At 41.0% G+C, this 20219-nt stretch overlaps 1 pseudogene; it reads left to right on the top strand.

Annotated features, from left to right (window-relative positions):
• Nucleotides 1–10333: 10333 nt before the first annotated feature.
• On the top strand, nucleotides 10334–12439 carry LOC149202699 (asparagine--tRNA ligase, chloroplastic/mitochondrial pseudogene; annotated as a pseudogene).
• Nucleotides 12440–20219: the final 7780 nt, after the last annotated feature.

Below are 20219 nucleotides of genomic sequence, written 5' to 3'. Positions count from 1 at the left end.
ATAGTGTTGTATCATGATTGGGCCATGTTTGAATGAATGAATGTTTCTAGAGACATCCTTGTCTTCACAAGTCACCAAATATTGTTGAAATAAGTATAAATGAATTTGGAGCCACTTCCATTAAGCCCTAATGCCCAATGCAGTTGTCTTTTAGGCCTACTTGACAAGTGGAAATCTATCCAAACTCTAAATCTTCCATGACTTCATCTCCCCCAAAGGAAAAAGCACTAGTCCTCCTCTGGTGATCACTTTAAAGCTTATTTATTTCAACTTCACCTCTTTTTCTAGGCCTAGCCTACATAAGTCAACTAGGGGATCAATTATCTCACAATCTAGCCATCCAAATACTTCGATTTTTGGTCCACAACTGAGCCCTCCAAATTTCATGAGATTCTAATGATGGGATCTTGAGATATCGTAAGCCCTAGCTCGAAGACCAATTCTTGCTCTTGGTTTCCATTAGGCTAGAAACCTCACTAGGATCCTTGCATTTCCTTTCATTGAAAATTCATTCCTTGATCCCTTTCCCCTCCTTAATTAGGTCAAGTATATCATCGGTTGTTAAATCCCATCCTCTTGATCTAACCTCAGGTCCACTTGGTCTTGTGTGGTCTCACGCACTATCAAGTGTAATTATTCAAATATCACCTGGAACCCAAGTTTCCACAAGAATTCTAGGGTTTAGGGATCTCCTTTATAAGATGTGAAAATTCCTTAACCAGAACTCCTACTGCAACAACTGATGATATTACTCCTATTCGTTAAATTCCATTAAACAAATTACTTGCAGTTTTCTATGGAAAATATCATAATACATACACTGCAGCCTTCACTTAATTAAATTATAAGCAGAAACAAGAGACTAAGCAAGAAAGAAAATACAACACGATAGACACCGTTATTTTTGGACAAATGTCCCTAGAAAAACCCAATACCGGAAAATTGGTGCAACAACTCTGAGGATTTTATATTATTAAGTAGTAGTTTTTGAATACAACTCTGGATGCCCTCCCGACAATCTAGTTATAGAGAAATACAATTGGCATAGAATAATTGTGAAATTACCTCACTCTACCCGACAAATCCCGGCTGTTCCTACAACTGAATCAACTGTCCTCAGCTACAACTACGCTTACCTTGCGCAGTAACTGCGTGGGCCTGCATGGAACTCTCTGAGGCTTTATGTCATCTCAACTAGGAAACGTCTTTCCTTCTGGAGCAGTTTCCAACCCTCCTGCCTCAGAAATGTCAGCTCCTCTGCAAAACTCATACTTCTGTGTCGGTGACTGAGCTGCCTCTGCGTGAACCCATCTGGCTCAGTGTCAAGCTTTGCGTGGGCCCTTATGGCTTAGTGTCAACCCCTCTGGTGTCTCTCAGCCTCTCTCTACAACGTATCCTAGGATCTAGAGAAGATACTCCAAGCCAACTATCCCTGCCCCTCAACTGCAAGAAATCTACTCGATCAGAATTTCCTCCTAAGAACTTCTCACTTCAGAAATTCGATCTCTTGATCTCTCGGGATGTTTTTCAAATGACCCTCAAGCCCCTTCTTATATATTTATATTGGACAACCAACAACCTAGATTAATTTCTAATCAAATTCTTAGATCATTTTGGCTTTATATCCATCTTCTTCTAGAATTTACACCCACGATAAGATTAATATCCATTATTATTTTAATTTTCCTAAGCTTAGACTTAGGAATTCCATTAAAAATATTAATTATTTTAACAAAATCATTTCTGGGTGGAATTTCCCAAAATGCTTTTTTCGTTCTTTGGAATACATGTGTCCAAGCCTCCCTACAAAATTTGAGGCCTATAGCACATTTGATACTACCCTAAATCAACGCTCCCTCTTAGCGAGGAATGTGATCTAGCAATATACTGTTGCTACATACTGCTTTGACTCTGAAGCATCATCTTCTGCGCTGCTGATGTCTAACATGTTGTCCTTCAACTACTACGTTGCTGCTACGATTGTACTTCTGCTTAGATTTCCACTGTCAACACTGCATCCGTACCACAACTCCCTCTCAAGTGATGCATCTGTGTTGCTACTAGCACTGCCACTGCTAACACACTGCAAACTGTTGCTTACAAAAACGAAATCACATCCAAAATTACTAAACTAACTGTGTTCAGTATGATAGCACGTGAATGTTGAAGCCTCACTGCTGCTAGTCTTTGCATTGATCCTCTGAATCTACTGCATTGCTATTGACCTCTACTTTGTACCATCTGCACTGCTTCCAACTCTGCTCTGTGTTGCTCAGACTCTAGAACTCCTAGCCACTGCAACTGTCTCCCCGATACTCCTCGGCACCATCCAACACTAGTCTGTCTTGCTACTGTAAAATTGGGCTCTTGTAGCAAGCTATTGATTCGAGAGGTGGACTCCTCAAGGATCTTACCCATTTGCAACTCTTTTGAACTACAATTCCAAATCGCCCACCTCCCTCTTGGAGGTATCTTGACTGTCATGGTGAACTCCTCCTCTTCGATCTTCGCATGCGGAGCCTGCGGATCATGTTTCTCATCTTTTTCCTTCTTCGTGAGAGGACATTGTGTAGCGTAGTGACCCATCTCACCACACCTGAAACACTTGAGCTTCGAGACATCCTTCTTATGTCTTTGTTGCTCCTACTGTCCCTTCGATGCAAGGGCTACATTATCCTCCTCCTCCTTGGGCATTGACCTAGTGCTGTTGTTTCTTCCGTCAAGTTTGACGTTGACCAGGTCTCTCCTCAACTCCTCCTGTTTTAGAGATGCTCACATCTCATCCTAATTCGACAATGCTACTTTGCCCATGATACTCTGGATAAAGACTTGCCACTCATATGAGACAAAATTGAGGGCAAAAATAACCAACTATGAATCCTAAGGTGTATGCCCTGTAGAAAACAACTCATCATGGGTTTCCTTCAACTTCGTGAGAATGGATCCACATGCTCTCCCTTTTGCACCTGAGAAGATCTCATCTTATTCTCCAAGTACATGTTCCGCTTCTTGGAAGATCCCTTATATAATGTGGCCAAGGCATCCCACATCTCCTTAGCAGTCCCTCTGCTAGCAACGTGACACACCATGTGATCCTTGACTCCATCCAAGATCATCCTCTTAGCCTTCGCCATCTCATCTCTATACTTCTTCATCGAATCTACATCCACATGTTTAGAAAACACATTGTCGATGTATGTCTTGAGGGCATTCTCATCTAGAAGGAAATACATTCTAGCCTTCTAGATGACGTAGTTGGATGCTTCATCCAAATTGTCCCGATCCCTCAAGCCACTGGTTTTCATATCTACCAAAAATTTCGAAAATATCCTCTTTGCTTCTCACTACTGCTGCTCAGCCAATGAGAAAACAAACTTCTCGGCAGGAAGTATGCTGAGGAAAATTTCCTTCACTGTGCTTCTCTTCTCTCTTCTAACGTCTTTCAGTCGAGCAATCTGCCTATTGAAAATCTGCGTCCCACCAAATCTCTCACGCTGAGGCTTTAGCACTGCTCCCTTCGCCCCGACAAAAATTCGAACTAGAAGTCCTCCTCTCCGTCAACTCACTCGGAGAGAGACTGCCTCGAAAATCTGCCCTCTCGGCTTAGAACTGCATCAACCCTTAGGGGTTTCAAACTACTGCCTCTTGCATCTTTTTCAAACTCCCTCTTTTGATCAGCGCTGGATCTACTGGCTGTGCTCTTCTTGCTTCACTTGTAGCTCTGATACCATGTGAAAATTCCTCAACCGGAACTCCTACTGCAACAACTGATGATATTAATGTTGATATGTGGTAGCATCGGATGTGCTCTAGCCATGGAAATTGGTGGATAGGTTGAGGCACATAAGATATCCAAGACTTAGAAATGGTTTGGGGAAATTCCATCCAGTTGGAGAGATATTAAAATAATTAATATTTTTAATGGGATTCTTAAGTATAAACTTAAGAAAATTAAAATATTAATGGGTTTTAATATAAAACTGGGTGAGAATGTTCTAAATGACATGGATCAAGCCAAATCTAATCTTAGCCATTTATTAGGGAATTAATCTTGGCCGTTGAAGACTCAACAAGAAAATTATAAGAGGAGGCTTGAGCGTTAGTTGGAGATACACCAAATTTATCAGTCAGTATGATTTTCTGGAGCAGGGTTTTGCTGAGAGAATCGAGCTAGTGTTTTGTTGCAACTGGGGGCAGTTCGGCACAAGGCCGTGAATACATAGCAGAGAGGCAAAGATAGTACCAGAGAGACAACGCAGAGCCTGGAGAGGTTGATGCAGAGGCAGCTAAGTGCTACGCAGAGGCAGCTAGGAGCTACACAGAGGCAGCTGGGAGCTACGTAGAGGCTAAAGAGGCTAGAGTGGGTGACGTAGAGGGTCTGAGAGATGACACAAAGGCTTCAGTAGTTGCGTAAAGGCTAGCCGAGCTGACCCAGGGCCAAGAGGTAGCGCAAGAAGAATTTTCGTGGGGCAGACTGAGTGATGGTGAGTCGGGAAGGGTGATGCAGTCCCTTCAGAGTGATAGAGAGTAGTGGAAACTGCAATTGTTGTTGTGGGATTGTTCATCTGGTGATTGATCAATCGAAATATCTGTCTCCGAGGAGAGGTACTACTGCCAAGGGAATTCTCTGTTGGGTGCGCCATTTCTGGCACGCTAATTGTATTCAGAAAATGCATAATAATAAAACCCTCATATTTGTTGCACTGGTTTTCTCGCATTGGGTTTTTTGGGGACAATTTTCCAAAAATAACGGTGTCCCTTGTGTGATTGTCTGAGTTATTTCAACTACTGATTTGTGTATGAGTTAAGGCTGCATCAGTATTTATATCTATAAATAACTTGTTAATGAAAACAACAAGTAGGAAAAGATAAACCAGATAATGCAGTAGGTATTTCTAATGTGTTAGATTCAGAAATTTCAACATGGTATCAGAGCATTGCAGATCATAGGAGGAATGAAGGCACTAGAAATAATTTGAAGAATTTGCAGCAGTAGCAGCTGTCTCGAGAGACCACGATGTTCCAGAGCAGAAGCAACAGAGAAGAAGTGACACAGAGGGTATGCATCATCATTTCGAGCCAGGAGGAGGGTCAGTGCAAAGGTAGAGAGGGGCCGATCAGACCTAAGCAGTGCTTGGTCATCTTTCTTAGCCAGGAAGGATCGACGCTGTGGCTAGGAGGAGAAGACTCTGTCATTGTTGGGATTGTGCAGAGCCTGAAAGGCTCAGTTTCTTCAGTTGCTGGGGCTTGGGGCGCTGTGGGTAGATTGTGATTGAGAATCTGGTGGGGTGTTGTTTTTATCAATGTAGAATAGTACCTAAGGGAACATAACCAAGGTAGGGGGAGTCGCTACCTCGAAGGATTTCTAGCTAAGGAATCCAGATCCGAGTTGCAGCAACAAAGGAATATTAGAGAGGAGTGATTCGACATTTGGCGAGAGGATTTCCGTGAAGGAAATCATGACTCAAAGGGAGTCTAGAAGAGATTGTTCCTTAGAGGGTTTCTTGCGCTAAAGAAATCCATATCTGAGTTTTGTTGGGGCAACAATGAAAGAGGGAGAAGAGAACCAGTTCGACATTCATTTTGGTAGAGGTGGAAGCCACATCTCCAGGAGGGAGATGGGGAGATATCTAGTTATAGTCAGGAGGACTACATACTAGGGGCAAGATCCTTAAGGTGCCCAAACTCTTTGATGACAGGAAGTCTACTGAGGAAAAGTTCCCTCATTGTGCTTCTCTTCTCTCTTCTGACGTCTTTCAGCCGAGCAATCCACCTGTTGAAAATCTGCGTCCCACCAACTCTCTCAGGTTGAGGCTTTAGCACTACTCCCTCTGCCTCAACAAAAATTCGAAATGGAAGTCCTCCTCTTTGTCAACTCACTCAGAGAGAGACTGCCTCGAAAATCTTCCCTCTCGGCTTGGAACTGCATCAACCCTTAGGGGTTTTGAACTGCTACCTCCTGCATCTTTTTCAAACTCCCTCTTCTGATCAGCGCTGGATCTACCAGCTTTGCTCTTCTTGCTTCAACTGTAGCTCTAATACCATGTGAAAATTCCTCAATCGGAACTCCTACTGCAACAACTGATGATATTACTGTTTATTTGTGGTAGCATCGGATGTGCTCTAGCCATGAAAATTGGTGGAGAGGCTAAGGCGAATAAGATCTCCAAGGCCCAGAAATGGTTTGAGGAAATTCCACCTGGTTGGAGAGATATTAAAATAATTAATATTTTTAATGGGGTTCCTAAGTATAAACTTAGGAAAATTAAAATATTAATGGGTATTAATATAAAACTGGGTGAGAATGTTCTAAATGACAGGGATCAAGCCAAATATAATCTTAGCTGTTTATTAGGGACTTAATCTCGACAGTTGAAAACTCAACAGGAAAAGTATAAGAGGAGGCTTGAGGGTCAGTTAAATCTACACCAAATTGATCAGTTAGTTCAATTTTCTGGAGTGGGGTTTTGCTAAGAGAATCGAGCTAGTGATCTGTTGCAGCGAGGGGCATTTTGGCACAAGGCCGAGAATACATAGCAGAGAGGCAGAGATAGTACCAAAGAGATAGCGCAGAGCCTGGGGAGGCTAACGTAGAGGCAATTGAGTGCTACACATAGGCAGTTGGGAGCTATGTAGAGGCTGAAGAGGCTAGCATGGGTGACACAGAGGGTTTGAGCGCTGATATAGAGGCTTCAGTAGATGTGCAGATGCTAGCAAAGCTGATGCAGGGCCAAGAGGCAACACTAGAAGAATTTTTGTGGGGTAGACTGAGTGCTGGTGAGCTGGGAAGGGTGACGTAGTCCCCGGAAAGTGACGAAGAGTAGTGGAAACTGCAATTGTTATTGTGGGATCGTTCATCTAGTGATTGATCAGCCGAAATATCTGTCTCTGAGAGAGGTACTATTGCTGAGGGAATTCTCTGTTGGGTGAGCCATTTCTGGCACCCTAACTGTATTAAAAAACTGCATAATAATAAAACCATCATATCTGTTGCATTGGTTTTCCCACATTGGTGTCCCTTGTGTGATTGTCTCAGTTATTTCAGTTGTTGATTTGTATATGAGTTAACACTGAATTTGTGTTTATTTTCAGTATTTATATCAATAAATAACTTGTTAATGAAAAGAACAAGTAGGAGAAAATAAACCAGATAATGCAGTAGGGATTTCTGATGTGTTAGATTTAGAAATTTCAACATGGTATCAGAGCATTGCAGATCACAAGAGCACTGAAGGCACCAACAATAATCTGAAGAATTTGCAGTAGGAGCAGCTGTACCGAGAGAAAACGTTGTTCTAGAGCAGAAGCATTACAGAAGAAGTGACATAGAGGGCCCACGTCATCATTTCGAGCCAGGAGGAGGGTCAACGCAGAGGTAGAGAGGGGAAGATCAGACCTACGTAGTGCCCAATCATCTTTCTCAGCCAGAAAGGATCGATGTTGTGGCTAGGAGGAGTAGACTCTATTATTGTCGAGATTGTGCAGAGCCTGAAAGGCTCAATTTCTTCAGTTTTTGGGGTTTGGGGAGCTGTGGGCAGATTGTGATTGAGAAGCTAGTGGGGTGTTGTTTCTATCAGTGTAGAACAATACCTAAGGGGATAGAACCAAGGTAGGGGGAGTCGCTACCTCGACGAATTTCTAGCCAAGGAATCCAGATTCGAGTTAAAGCAACAAAAGAGGATTGGAGAGGAGTGATTCGACATTTGGCGGGAAGATTTTCGTGAAGGAAATCAGGACTCAGAGGGAGTCTAGAGGAGATTGTTCCTTAGAGGGTTTCTTGCGCTAAAGAAATCTATATTCGAGTTTTTCTGGGGTAGCAGTGAAAGAGGGATGAGAGAACCAGCTCGACATTCATTTTGGTAGAGATGGAAGCCACATCTCCAGGAGGGAGATGGGGAGACATCGAATTGTAGTCAGGAGGACTACATACTAGGGGAAGGATCCTTGAGGCACCCAAACTCTTGGATCATATCCAACTACTAAGAGACCTTAACGATAGTAGCAGGATGACAGCGGTCGGGTGGAGCAAAGTGTAGTGGAGCAGCGAGGCAGTGCTTGGATGCAGAAATCTAAGGCAATGCAACAGAGGTTGTAGTAGTGTGAGAGGAACATAGGTGTGTGCATCATTGTAGTGGCAGAAGAGGGAGCACAAGATAGCAGCAGAGGCATATTCAACATCACAAGGCTTCTAGACTGACTGGGATGTCAGTATTTTGGGAAAGTCAGTTACCTACTTCTTGGTAACTGAGTTGCAGTGCAATAGTTAGCAATGGCAGTGCTAGGGGCAACATGGGTAGCATATTGAGAGGGAGCTGCAGTACAAATGTAGTAGTGGTAGTGGCAGTGTCATGGGTAGAAGTACAGGAAGCAGCAGTCTAGATGATGTGAGGCAGTAGGCCAAGCATCATCACAGGTACCGGTGCGGAGGATCAATGTGATGTTTCCGTGGTGAGACATTACAAGAACACATTCCTTTCTAAGAGGGAGTGTTGATTTGTGGTAGCATCGGATGTGCTCTAGCCATGAAAATTGGTGGAGAGGCTAAGGCGCATAATATCTCCAAGAACCAAGAATGGTTTGGGTAAATTCCACCCGGTTGGAGAGATATTAAAATAATTAATATTTTTTAATGGGGTTCCTAAGTATAAACTTAGGAAAATTAAAATATTAATGGGTATTAATATAAAACTGGGTGAGAATGTTCTAAATGACATGGATCAAGCCAAATCTATTCTTAGTCGTTGATTAGGGACTTAATCTCAGCCATTGAAGACTTAACAGGAAAAGTATAAGAGGAGGCTTGAGGGTCAGTTGGAGATACACCAAATTGATTAGTCAGTTCGATTTTCTAGAGAGGGGTTTTATTGAGAGAATTGAGCTAGTGATCTATTGCAGTGAGGGGCAATTCGAAACGAGGCCGAGAATAGATAACAGAGAGGTAGAGATAGTACCAGAGAGACAATGCAGAGCCTAGAGAGGCTGATGCAGAGGCAACTGAGTGCTACATAAAGGCAGCTAAGAGCTACGCAGAGGCTGAAGAGGCCAACATGGGTGATGCAGAGAGTTTGAGAGTTGACATAAAAGCTTAAGTAGCTACGTAGATGCTAGAAGAGCTGACGCAAGGCCAATAGGTAGCGTCGAAAGAATTTTTGTGGGGCAAAGTGCTGGTGAGCTGGGAAGGGTGACGCAATCCCTGCAGAGTGACACAAAGCAGTGGAAACTACAATTTTTGCTATGGGATCGTTCATCCGGCGATTGATCAACTAGAATGTATGTCTCCAAGGAGAGGTACTGCTGCTAAGGACATTCTCTGTTGGGTGAGCCATTTCTGGCACGCTATTTGTATTCAGAAACTACATAATAATAAAACCCTCATATTTGCTGCACCATTTTCCCGCATTGGGTTTTTCCGGGGACGATTGTCCAAAAATAACGTTGTCCCTTGTGTGATTGTCTCAATTATTTTAGTTGTTGATTTGTATATGAGTTAAGGATGCATTTGTGTTTATTTTCAGTATTCATATCTATAAATAACTTGTTAATGAAAAGAAAAAGTAGGAGAAAATAAACCAGATAATGCAGTAGGGATTTCTTATGTGTCAGATTCAGAAATTTCACCTATTACTCCTGTTAGACTCTGTCTTATCAGAGATTGATTCTTCTTCAAAACCCTGTTTTGAAGAAGAAATCATTAATGTGTTGTTTTAGATTATGTTATTTATTCTTCAACTCTTCAACTGGCAGCGACTTCAATTTGCAAGTGTCGTGCTGGCTATGATGATTCTGGGCCTAGCGCTTCTTCCTCCAAAGGCTTGTGTTGTGACAGAATGCGGTCTTATAATCCACACATTGCTAGTCTGCTATATTGAGAATCGATTATTTACCTATACTAGCATCTATTACTTTGGTTTTAATGATGCTGTTGCTACTCTGGATGCTATTGTGGAACCATATCCTGCTGCTGCCTCATGTTTCATCTCACGAAAGGTTTTCCAATGAAGATAATCGAGAATTTCTTTCTGCCTTGGCAAATATATATAATTTTCTGCTGCCTTTATTAAAGAATGGTTTTACTTTGACAATGGATAATGCCTTCAAGCTGTCGGTTTTTGTTTTGGTATTCTGCACCAAGTTCTAAAAGGACATGGCACTTACTGGATAGGAGGTGCTCTATCGAAGAGAATTACTGAACCTGGTTTCCATTTGAAGATGGGTCTGTCCGTGGTGCTTGGGAGAAGATTGGAACTATTGTGTATTGTACAGATGTCACATAAAACTTGACGAAGCTGAATGTTTTAAATTTGAAGGCCAGTATTTTATTCCTGTAAACATCATGAGTGCTGAACCTTTCAAGCGGTTGGTAAGGCTTGTTGCAAGGGCCTTCTATGATGATATCCCTACAAGAGCAGAAAATCAACCGAAATCTGGCAGGAGCGATAACAGAGGAATGGCAGTTGTGGTCCTTGATGCTTTAACAAGGCGACAATGGGTTAAAGAAGATGATTTGGCTAAGGATTTAAAGCTACACTCAACACAACTTAGACGTACCTTGCGATTTTTTGAAGAGGAGAGGCTAATTACTAGAGATCATCGTCGTGAGACTGCAAAGGGAGCTAAAGTTTTCAATGCTGCAATAACAGCTACTGCAAAATCTTCTTTTGCTTCTTGTTTTATTGTGTCTCAAAGATTCTTGCCACGACTTCTAGATGCTATGGGAGCTCCTTTGGATCAAGGGCCTGGTCCATTACTTGCTTCAAATAACATAAGTGTGGCTAACTGCTTCGTGACAGTTAGTGCTCTTTATATTTGTGATCAGATTGTTCAAGCAAACAATATTGTCTGAGGGATTAGTTTTACAACCAGTAGTTAGATTGGATCTGAGCTCTGGAAGTTCTTCATTATCTCTGCTTCAGTGTTTAGCAAATCCATTAACAATTGCTTTTGCATCTGCCATTCCAACGCACAATGGAATTGATTGCCAGAAATCACAATTGACAACACAAAATGAGATCATTCATTTGGGAGTGGCTGGGTTGCAGGCTTTGGCTTCGTTTCCAGGATCCTTTTCACCCCTTACTGAAGAGAAATTCAAGGAAATCTTATTGTTTCTAATGTCTGTTCTATCAGAAAGGCATGAGCACAAGTTCTTATGGGAACAAGCTCTTGACGCACTTCCAGTAAGGAATCAAAACTGGTCTAATGGCACATCAATTGCTTCTGTTTCACATCAGATAACTTCAGCTCACTAAAATGCAGAACAACACCGATTGAATACATTAGAAGGGGCAAACCAGATGCAGGTTTTGCTTTATTCGAGTCAGAGTCGTTGAAGTGGCCAGGTTTTGTAAAGTTTGATGATGTAAATGATGGGTCCTGTCTTTCAAATTTGCAGTGTGTGATGGGTTCTGATATTGAGGGATATGATAAGCTTGAGTCTGGCTTGATCACAACAGGGGCATCTATCTTTATTGATGGTGTTTTAGTAGCCAGTACAGGCTCGAAGCAGAAGGTGGAATTGAGGACAACAAAACTTGTTTTGATTGGGAGCTGTGATGCTGCCACATTTCCTGTTCAAAAGAAAAAGCAAGTAGAGAGTATCTGAGAAATGTAGCACATATGCGGCCTCGAACAAATACATTTGGTGCGGTTGCCCGAGTAAGAAATGCCCTCGCATATGCCACACACAAATTTTTCCCAGGAGATGGGTTTTGTCTGGGTTGCTAGTCCAATAATCACTGCTTCAGATTGTGAAGGTGCCGGAGAGCAATTTTGTGTCACATCTTTGCTTCCTAGCTCTAAGGAGGATGTGGGCTCTCCAATTAGCATGATCCCTAGCACAAAGGATGGTTATGTTGATTGGGCACAGGATTTTTTTTGGAAAATCAGCATTCTTGACAGTTTCTGGACAGCTCAATGGAGAGACCTATGCATGTGCTCTTTCAGATATATACACGTTTGGTCCCACATTTCGAGCAGAGCAGTCGAACACTTCACGTCATTTAGCTGAGTTCTGGATGATTGAACCAGAGCTTGCTTTTGCCAATCTGAATGATGACATGGCTTGTGCAACTGTCTATCTCCAGTGAGGTTTATTCAGGATAATTGCAAAGAAGATATGGAATTCTTTAATACCTGGATTGAGAAGGGGATAATTACACGTTTAAGTAATGTTGCAGAAAAGAAATTTGTGCAATTGACATATACAGATGCAGTTGAACTGCTTTTGAAAGCAAAGAAAATTTTTGAATTCCCGGTGACATGGGGATGTGACTTGCAGAGTGAGCATGAGCGTTATATAACAGAGGAAGCCTTTTCTGGTTCACCTGTTATTATAAAAGATTATCCCAAAGATATAAAAGCTTTCTATATGTGAGAAAAAGCGGATGGGAAGACTGTAGCAGCTATGGATGTTTTAGTTCCAAGGTTCCTCCTGCTGTAATCTCGGTAGAACAGCAGCGTTGGAGTATTGATGAAGCAACACGCCTTGATGTACTTCGTTTGGCTATAGAATTGGATGCCGACTATGTTGATGTGGAGCTCCAGGTGGCATACGATCTTGTTTTTGATGCTGTTTACACACCAAAGTTACTAGACTCTTACGAGAAGCAGAAGAGTGCCAAGGGTAAACGTGTAGTCTCAGTGCTATTCAAACGGCGCCAGAACAGCATAATGGGATTCGATTCCTATTTCCCAGATTTTAATCAATGCTTCAACAAGATCTGCGCTCTATATGGCTGCCTTTGTCATTCAAGCAAACTGTACCATGAGTATGCCGCGTGGCATGTTTGTGATTCTGTACTTGTAGCACATTTTGCCACCGTCAAATTTCATGTGGTATTTTTAAGCACTAAGTCCGATCCTCATTCATGTCACCAAGACAACAACCGCAACAGATTTCCTATTTCAAGACCGCAGAAACCAAAAAGAGAGGCGCTCCAGCATTTATGTTTTTATTAGTTAATCAGAAGATTTTTAGGGAGATGGTACTGTTTTATGATAGAAGGCTTTTCTATTTTCGATTTTTTTTGTAATTTCAGTTTCAAACAGCGCCCTGATTGTGGGGTCGAGCTGTTGCTTTTTGGTTTTTTTTTAGTTTAGTTTTATGTAATGTATAAAAAATATAGATATAATTTTTAGTTAGTCAGAGAGTGAGAGGAGGGAGAGTTTTTTCTGAGCGCTGGGAGCTGTTGGAGAAGCAGAGAGCTTTGTATTGTACAGTTTTCTGCAGAGAATTTAATGGAATTGCACAGCTCTGTTTGCTGAGATTCATGTGGTATGTTGATTTAGCATAAGTTTTTCCCTTTGTCTCATATGTAATCAGTTATATTCCATTTCATTTCATGACCCTTTCAAGCTGAACAAATGAAGTGATTAGGTAGGAATTCATAGTATTATATGCTCCTCCTATAAGTTTGTTCGCTTTCGATGTTTTCTACTGTTTAAGGAGGATTCAGAGTTATTGTCTGCCCTCCTTAACTCCTCACCAGTCTTGCCATCCCGTTTGAAACCAGATTTGGTGTTAAATTGCATGCCTACCTTGCCTCAGTTGATAACCTGTGTAGTCATTATATTTCTCTGTTTGAAGCTGTGATTTTGCCCATGCAGCCCAGAAAAGCCCCGTCATTCCATTAAAAAAAAACCCCAAAAATCATTAAATCCAAACCCCCTATCAATTTACTAGCCTAAAATCTTTATTATTAATTGGTCAGCCTAATCATATTGAAAGATCTATCGAATCTGACCCGAGAGAGCCTTCTCATACCTCGTAGGGCTAGCTACGAGGTGAAATGGTTTGATGTAGCCTTGAGAGTTTGTCTATCTCAGCCTAGGTGAATTCCAAGCGCTAACAACTCCTATTTGTTAAATTCCTTTAAACAAATTACTTGCAGTTTTCAACATAAAATAGTGTAACACATACATTGTAGCCTTCACTTAATTAAATTATAAGCGGAAATAAGAGACTGAGCAAGAAAGAAAATACAACACAATAGGCACTGTTATTTTTGGACAAATGTCCTCAGAAAAACCCAATGCGGGAAAATTGATGTAGCATCTATGAGGGTTTTATATTATTAAGCAATATTTTTTGAATACAACTCTGGATGCCCTCCCAACAATCCAGTTACAGAGAAATACAACTGGCAAAGAAGAATTGTGAAATCTCGGTTGTTCTTGCAGCTGAATCAACTATCCCTAGCTACAACTACGCTGCCCTTGCACAGTAACTGCGTTGGCCTGCGTGGAGCTCTCTGAGGCTCTGTGTGAGCTCAACTAGGAAACGTCTTGCCTTCTGGAGCAATTTCCAATCCTCCCAGCTCAGAAATGTTAGCTCCTTTTCAAAACTCAGACTTCTGTGTGGGTGACTGAGTTGCCTTTGCGTGAGCCCTTCTGGATCAGCGTCAAGCTCTGTGTGGGCCCTTTTGGATCAGAGTCAACCCCACTGGTGTCTCTCTGCCTCTCTCTGCTACGTATCCTGGACTCTGCAGAAGATATTCCAACTCAACTATCCCTGCCCCTCAACTGCAAGAAATCTACTCGATCAAAATTTCCTCCTGAGAACTTCGCACTTCAGAAATTCGACCTCGTGATCTCTCGGTGTGTTTTCCAAATGACCCTCAAGCCCCTTCCTATATCTTTCTGTTGGACAACCAATGACCTAGATTAACTCCTAATGAAAGGCTCAGATCGTTTTGGCTTGATCTCCATCTTCTTCTAAAATTCACACACGATTAGATTAATACCTATTAATATTTTAATTTTCCTAATTTTAGACTTAGGAACTCCATTAACAATATTAATTATTTTAATAAAATCATTTATGGGTGGCATTTCCCAAAAAAAAATCTTGGTTCTTTGGAATACATGTGACCAAGCCTCCTTTCAAAATTTGAGGCCTAGAGCATATCCGATGCTACCCGAAATCAACATAAGACACATACTCAAAACCTAACCCTTGAAATTCTCCCCAAGCCCTTCTTAGAGAGCCTTCCATCTTGTCTTCCAAGACAAGCAAGCCACAATCTTGAGCCTCTCTTATGCATAGGCTTCTAGGATCACCCTTCATCCTATCTTTGATCTATTCATCTTTGTGATCCTTATCATACCGGGTCTCCTCCCATCGGTGAAAGTTCGTAAAGAGTAGGGAGCTTTAAATGAGGTGATAGTGTGCTATTGATCCATTGTTTCCCTTGACCTAGAAATTTCCCCTTTAGGATTCCCTTGTAGGACCCCTGCTAGTTTGAGCGGTAACATTTTGGCGTCGTTGTCGGGGACATGAAATATGTGTTTTGTTCCCCATATGACATATTGACATATCATTCTTGATGATTTCATTGGAAGAACGGAGCCCTAGTTCTTCATTGAACTTTAAGGTCGATGCTTGTAGGGTGAAGCAAGCATTTTTCTAGGCATATTTAATTTCACCCTAGCGACTCCTACATATGTTTCATTTATACCTCAAATAGGTTTTCATTCTTTCGTAAATTTCCTGCTTTAGACATTGCTATCATCCCTAGACATCCTAATCATGTCATGGGAAGGATGTTACATGGGGTGCCCATATTTGATGGTGATCCCCTCTCTGCAATTGACCACATAAAAATGTTTAATGCACATGATTCAAGAGAGAAGGTTTTCCACCAAGATGTCCTTATGTTGTTCTTCATGGGGTCACTCGGTGGTCATAACTCATGGCCACATGATCATGAACCTAAGATAATTTCTTCTATTGAAGAGTTTGTTGAGGGCTTTCTTAGACATTTTCAGGTACACCCTGCATTGAGCATTCAAGAGGAAGCTTTCATCGAGCATCATCAAGACATTAAGAATCTAGGTAATGAGCAAGAAGATGAGTCCTCCTTGGGTCCACATGATGAAAATGATGATTTTGAGGACACATGTGCTAGGAAGGATGAATTTATGGAAATTGAAATTGAGACCAACCCTACCTTGCTCAAGGATATTACTCCTGACAAATCTTGTTTTGAAAACCTTGAGAGAGATGATCCCATTAGCCCCTTGAAAGATGACATTGAAGATTATTTCCACATTGAAAAGGAGAAATGGGAAATTGTTGGTCCTCAATTCGATTGTGCTCCCATTTACGACACCGGCAAGGAGGATAAGGATGAGATTTGTCTTCCCTTCCCCTCAAGCACTATTTATGCTGATATACCTATTAATACCATTGGGAAGAATAATCTTCATTGTCCTTTGCATAAAAAGGGGTAGTTGGAAGTGATCAATTTTCCTTTTAGGAGAGACCCGACCTTTGATACTAAGGAAATTGATAAGGCTCCCACTTCTCTTGAGTATGATTCTATGTTCAAATCACTTGAGCCTTTAGATTATGATTTTGGGAAAGCACAACTCGTTGAATGCAATACTTCTTTCTCCCTTTTTCCTATTGGTCATCATATTGAGTCTTCGTCAAGTGATTCCCTCACCCCTGGTCATATGATGTCAAGTAACTAAAACCCCTTCTCCCATCCGGAGTATAGTGTCAAGGAAAATCCCTTCATCGATTATACTTTTCCTCCTTGGACGCACCCTCAGGGTTTTGATTCCTCCATAGTCTCCCCTCTCTAGTGTAATCGTCATGTGCAACCTAATTTTGTTCCTCCATATTTTTGGCCTCCCTTTCCCACTAATCATAACCCAATTAAGGCCATAATCCATGACACAAATAATAAGGACAATGGTGGAAGTGATATGCCAAAGGTTGCCATCCATTAAAATTTTATGAGCTTGGTTGTTGACATCTCTATATTTTGGTTGCAAGAGAAGATTTCATGGGCTCGATCACATCATTTTCTCACTTATTCTCACATAATCATCCATGTGTGGGCATCATATTTTCCTACCCCCCACCCACAACATCCTCCATGTGTTTGGGTTTGCATTAACTCTGGGAGTTGCTACATGAATAGACATACTGGCAAGCATATGTATATTGAGATTATGATATGTTGGTTGCACTAGATTTATGATTACACTTAGCATTAGCATTATCACATGCATGTTAGGGTAGGATGCATTGCATGCTGATTTCCACATTAGAAATAACATCATACGATAGTTCTCATTGTAGATAGGTGCATATCTGCATTTTTTTATTTTCTGTTGATTTTATGGCCTAACATATAGCATGTGCGGTCACGAGACACCACGAAAGTATGCTATCCCATATTTTTCCATCTATTATAGGTGTAGGTTATAGGTCTACGATAACTAAGAGATTGCTTGAGTTCTTGTGACCTCCCGTTTGAGTAGCTTTGCCCACTTCATCGATAGATCACGTCCCAATTTGTTACAGACCCATTTGGGCACATCAACCCCAACCTACAGATCAGTACTATTAGGGCCCTTCAAACCCTAATTCAGTTGTTACATGCCCTAAATGAAGTCAACCATCATAATGCCTCCTTCCCAAGAGATTCCATGACTGAAATCATCCAAAAACTGCCTCTAAGAAGATCAGCACAGGTAGGTCTTCATCAGGGTGCACTGCAGTGTAGTCTAGTACACTGCCTGGGTGCTATGCAGCGCACTTGAGCCCTCTTTGGCCTGTGCTAGGTGAATTTGAGTGAAATTTCATTGGGGTTTGGTAATATTCTTATCCATTGGATGCATCTAGAAGCTTCCCAACTTTATCTACTCCTTTGGGCTCGAATTTGGATGAGAAAGGGAGTTAAGGAACATCAATCCCTTTATCCCTTCCTCCATGGAACTAAATTCTAAGTTTGGGAGGGCATTCATTATCACCATTTATGACATAAGTTCCTTCATTCACCTATAAAAAAACCACTCATCTAAGTGATCATGGGCTGGAAATCATTGAATTATAGGGAGATGTTGTTAGTATGAGACTTGAGTTGGTTTCAAGTATTGTAATGATGTCAAAATATCTTGCTTGTTATGAGGAGAGGATGGGATTGAACTGGAGGAGTGATATTGAATCAAGAAAATTGGGTTGTAATTCTTCCTTTTACTAATAAAGTGTTCAAATATTTTTCCATATGTTTGTATTGTCCATTGATTCTTTCATATGTGTATTATGAACTTGATTCCATTCTATGTTTAATCAATAGATCATTATCATATGCTTTGATCGGTTTTTGTCTTCTGTCTATGCACAGGTACTTTTCAAGCAGATTAAGTATGGAAAGGAGCGACAGAATTGGTCAAGGGAGATAAGGAATAAGTGAAAGCTATAGGTAGGCTTATTTACTATCTTATTTAATCTATTGGTTGGTAGAGAATGCTTTGCACTGTTGTTCTAGACTTAGCTGCTAGTCTAGGGGTTTAAGCGTTTATCCGTAGACAATAAAACTTCCTAAAACAAATATGCGACTCCGCTGGGGAGTGATCATCCATATTAGTAGCTTATTAGCCTCTTAAGACATTTCTACATACTGTACTTGTGGTCGTTGATTGAATTTCAGTCTGATTTCATAGAAAATTGAGTCAAAACTGTGTCAAATTGCCTTCAGAAATGGCTTACTGTCACCAGCGCAGCCCAATGAAGGACACAGTGCACTGCAATGCACTTCCCGCATAGAGCCAGTGCATTGAAGTGCACTGTCTCTCACTGCAGCCTGCGCTAATCCCTTGAGGGTCAGTTTCCCATCTAGGAGCTGAAGTTTTGTGCCAATTTTCTCCTGTTTGAATGATTTGCTGAATGTTAATGATGTCTTGTCCTTAAAAATAGTTTTTCATCTCCTTACCTAACCCTAGTTAGACTAGGATTGATAAATGTTTCTTATGTATTTACTTTGTCATTTTCAATCTATAGTCAAAAGTTAGTTTTTGGTCGATTGATCTTTGTCGAAAGAAAGTGTCGTAAAATCGTCTTTTCCTTCGAAAGTTGAATTGTCATAAAGTCATCATTCGTGAAAGATCGATTAATTGATGTATGAATATGATTAGTATTTTTGTTGAAAGTGTCGTAATTCCTCATTTCTTTGAAAATGGAAGTGTCGTAAAGTCTTCCTTGAAAATAAATTGTCGAAAAATCGTCATTTTTATAAAAGAGTTTATTGATCGATTGTGCATTAGTTTTCCTTTTTTTTCATTAACATTAAGGGAAATCGGAAAGAAATACATGCATGTTGCATTGAAAAAAAGTTTGTGTGTGCTGATAGGAATAGTGTAGGAAGTTTGTGCTTTTTTCTCTTTGATCAAAAGAAAGCTGATTGCTCTATCCCTAAGTAGCTAGGATTTTCATTGTTAAATTGAATGGAAAGAATGCTTATCATGATAGTTGCATTCCTAGGAATTTTAGAATACATCATGTGGTGAACTTGAAAGACAAATTCCTAAGTAAGATCAACTTAAAATAAACATCAATTTACCTAATGGAGCATTGTCATTAACGAGAACATTTAGTGGTTCTAGGCTAGAGACATGTTTCGGCGTCGTAAAACAAAGAAGTTGTCGCTAACTTGTCTGCAATACATCCCAATTGTGATACCTCATTCCACGTACATGAGTATATCGTAGCTCGTCCATGTACCTTCGGGTATATAGGGCGGTGTTACAGTACGTAAAGTATATGGGAATGCTCTCACTGTGCGGTTTTGCATTAGACAACGCTTATACGAATTGGGCCTCCACGTACCTTCGAGTATATATGGGAGGACAACTCTAGGTTGCTATCCATCCTTAAGTAACCGAGTCGGCCATCTTGTAAACTGTGATGCACCGAACACAATATTTGGGGAGATTGCCTGCCCGTACTTCTTGGTTTGCCAGGAGGTATTCTATAGTTCACAGTTTCTTGGTAAATCTTTTTCCTAGTATACCCATTTTTGTTTATTTCTTTTTTGATAATAAAATTAATCAACAATCATGGAGGAACGTTAACCCATACCCTGTCGTTCACGGAGAATAGCGAGAAAACCACCTTTTCCTCCCGAAGCGACACCAATTCGAGCAAAACAGTCTCGCTTAACTGAGTCTAGTACATCAAGAACTCCTAGTTCTTCATCTGAGTTACCTGAATCATATATTTCGGTAAGTACAAAGACTCCAGTTACTCCAACTATTTCTGGCACATCCATTCCTGAAGAGGAAGTTTCACAATTACTTGAGGACATTAGCACTGATCCTAGTGAAACAGTAACCAAAGTTGTTCAACCACAAGCTGATCCTCAACTTGAAATTGCTCAACAAGAAAGTACTTCTGAACTTGAATCAGTTCAACCAGAAGTTAATCCAGA

The sequence above is a fragment of the Pinus tabuliformis genome, chromosome 2_1 (assembly GCF_031772625.1).
Source record: "Pinus tabuliformis cultivar Carrire ecotype Pingquan chromosome 2_1, CPIR1, whole genome shotgun sequence".
NCBI lineage: Eukaryota > Viridiplantae > Streptophyta > Pinopsida > Pinales > Pinaceae > Pinus > Pinus tabuliformis.
This window is presented reverse-complemented; position numbering and strand designations above follow the sequence as displayed.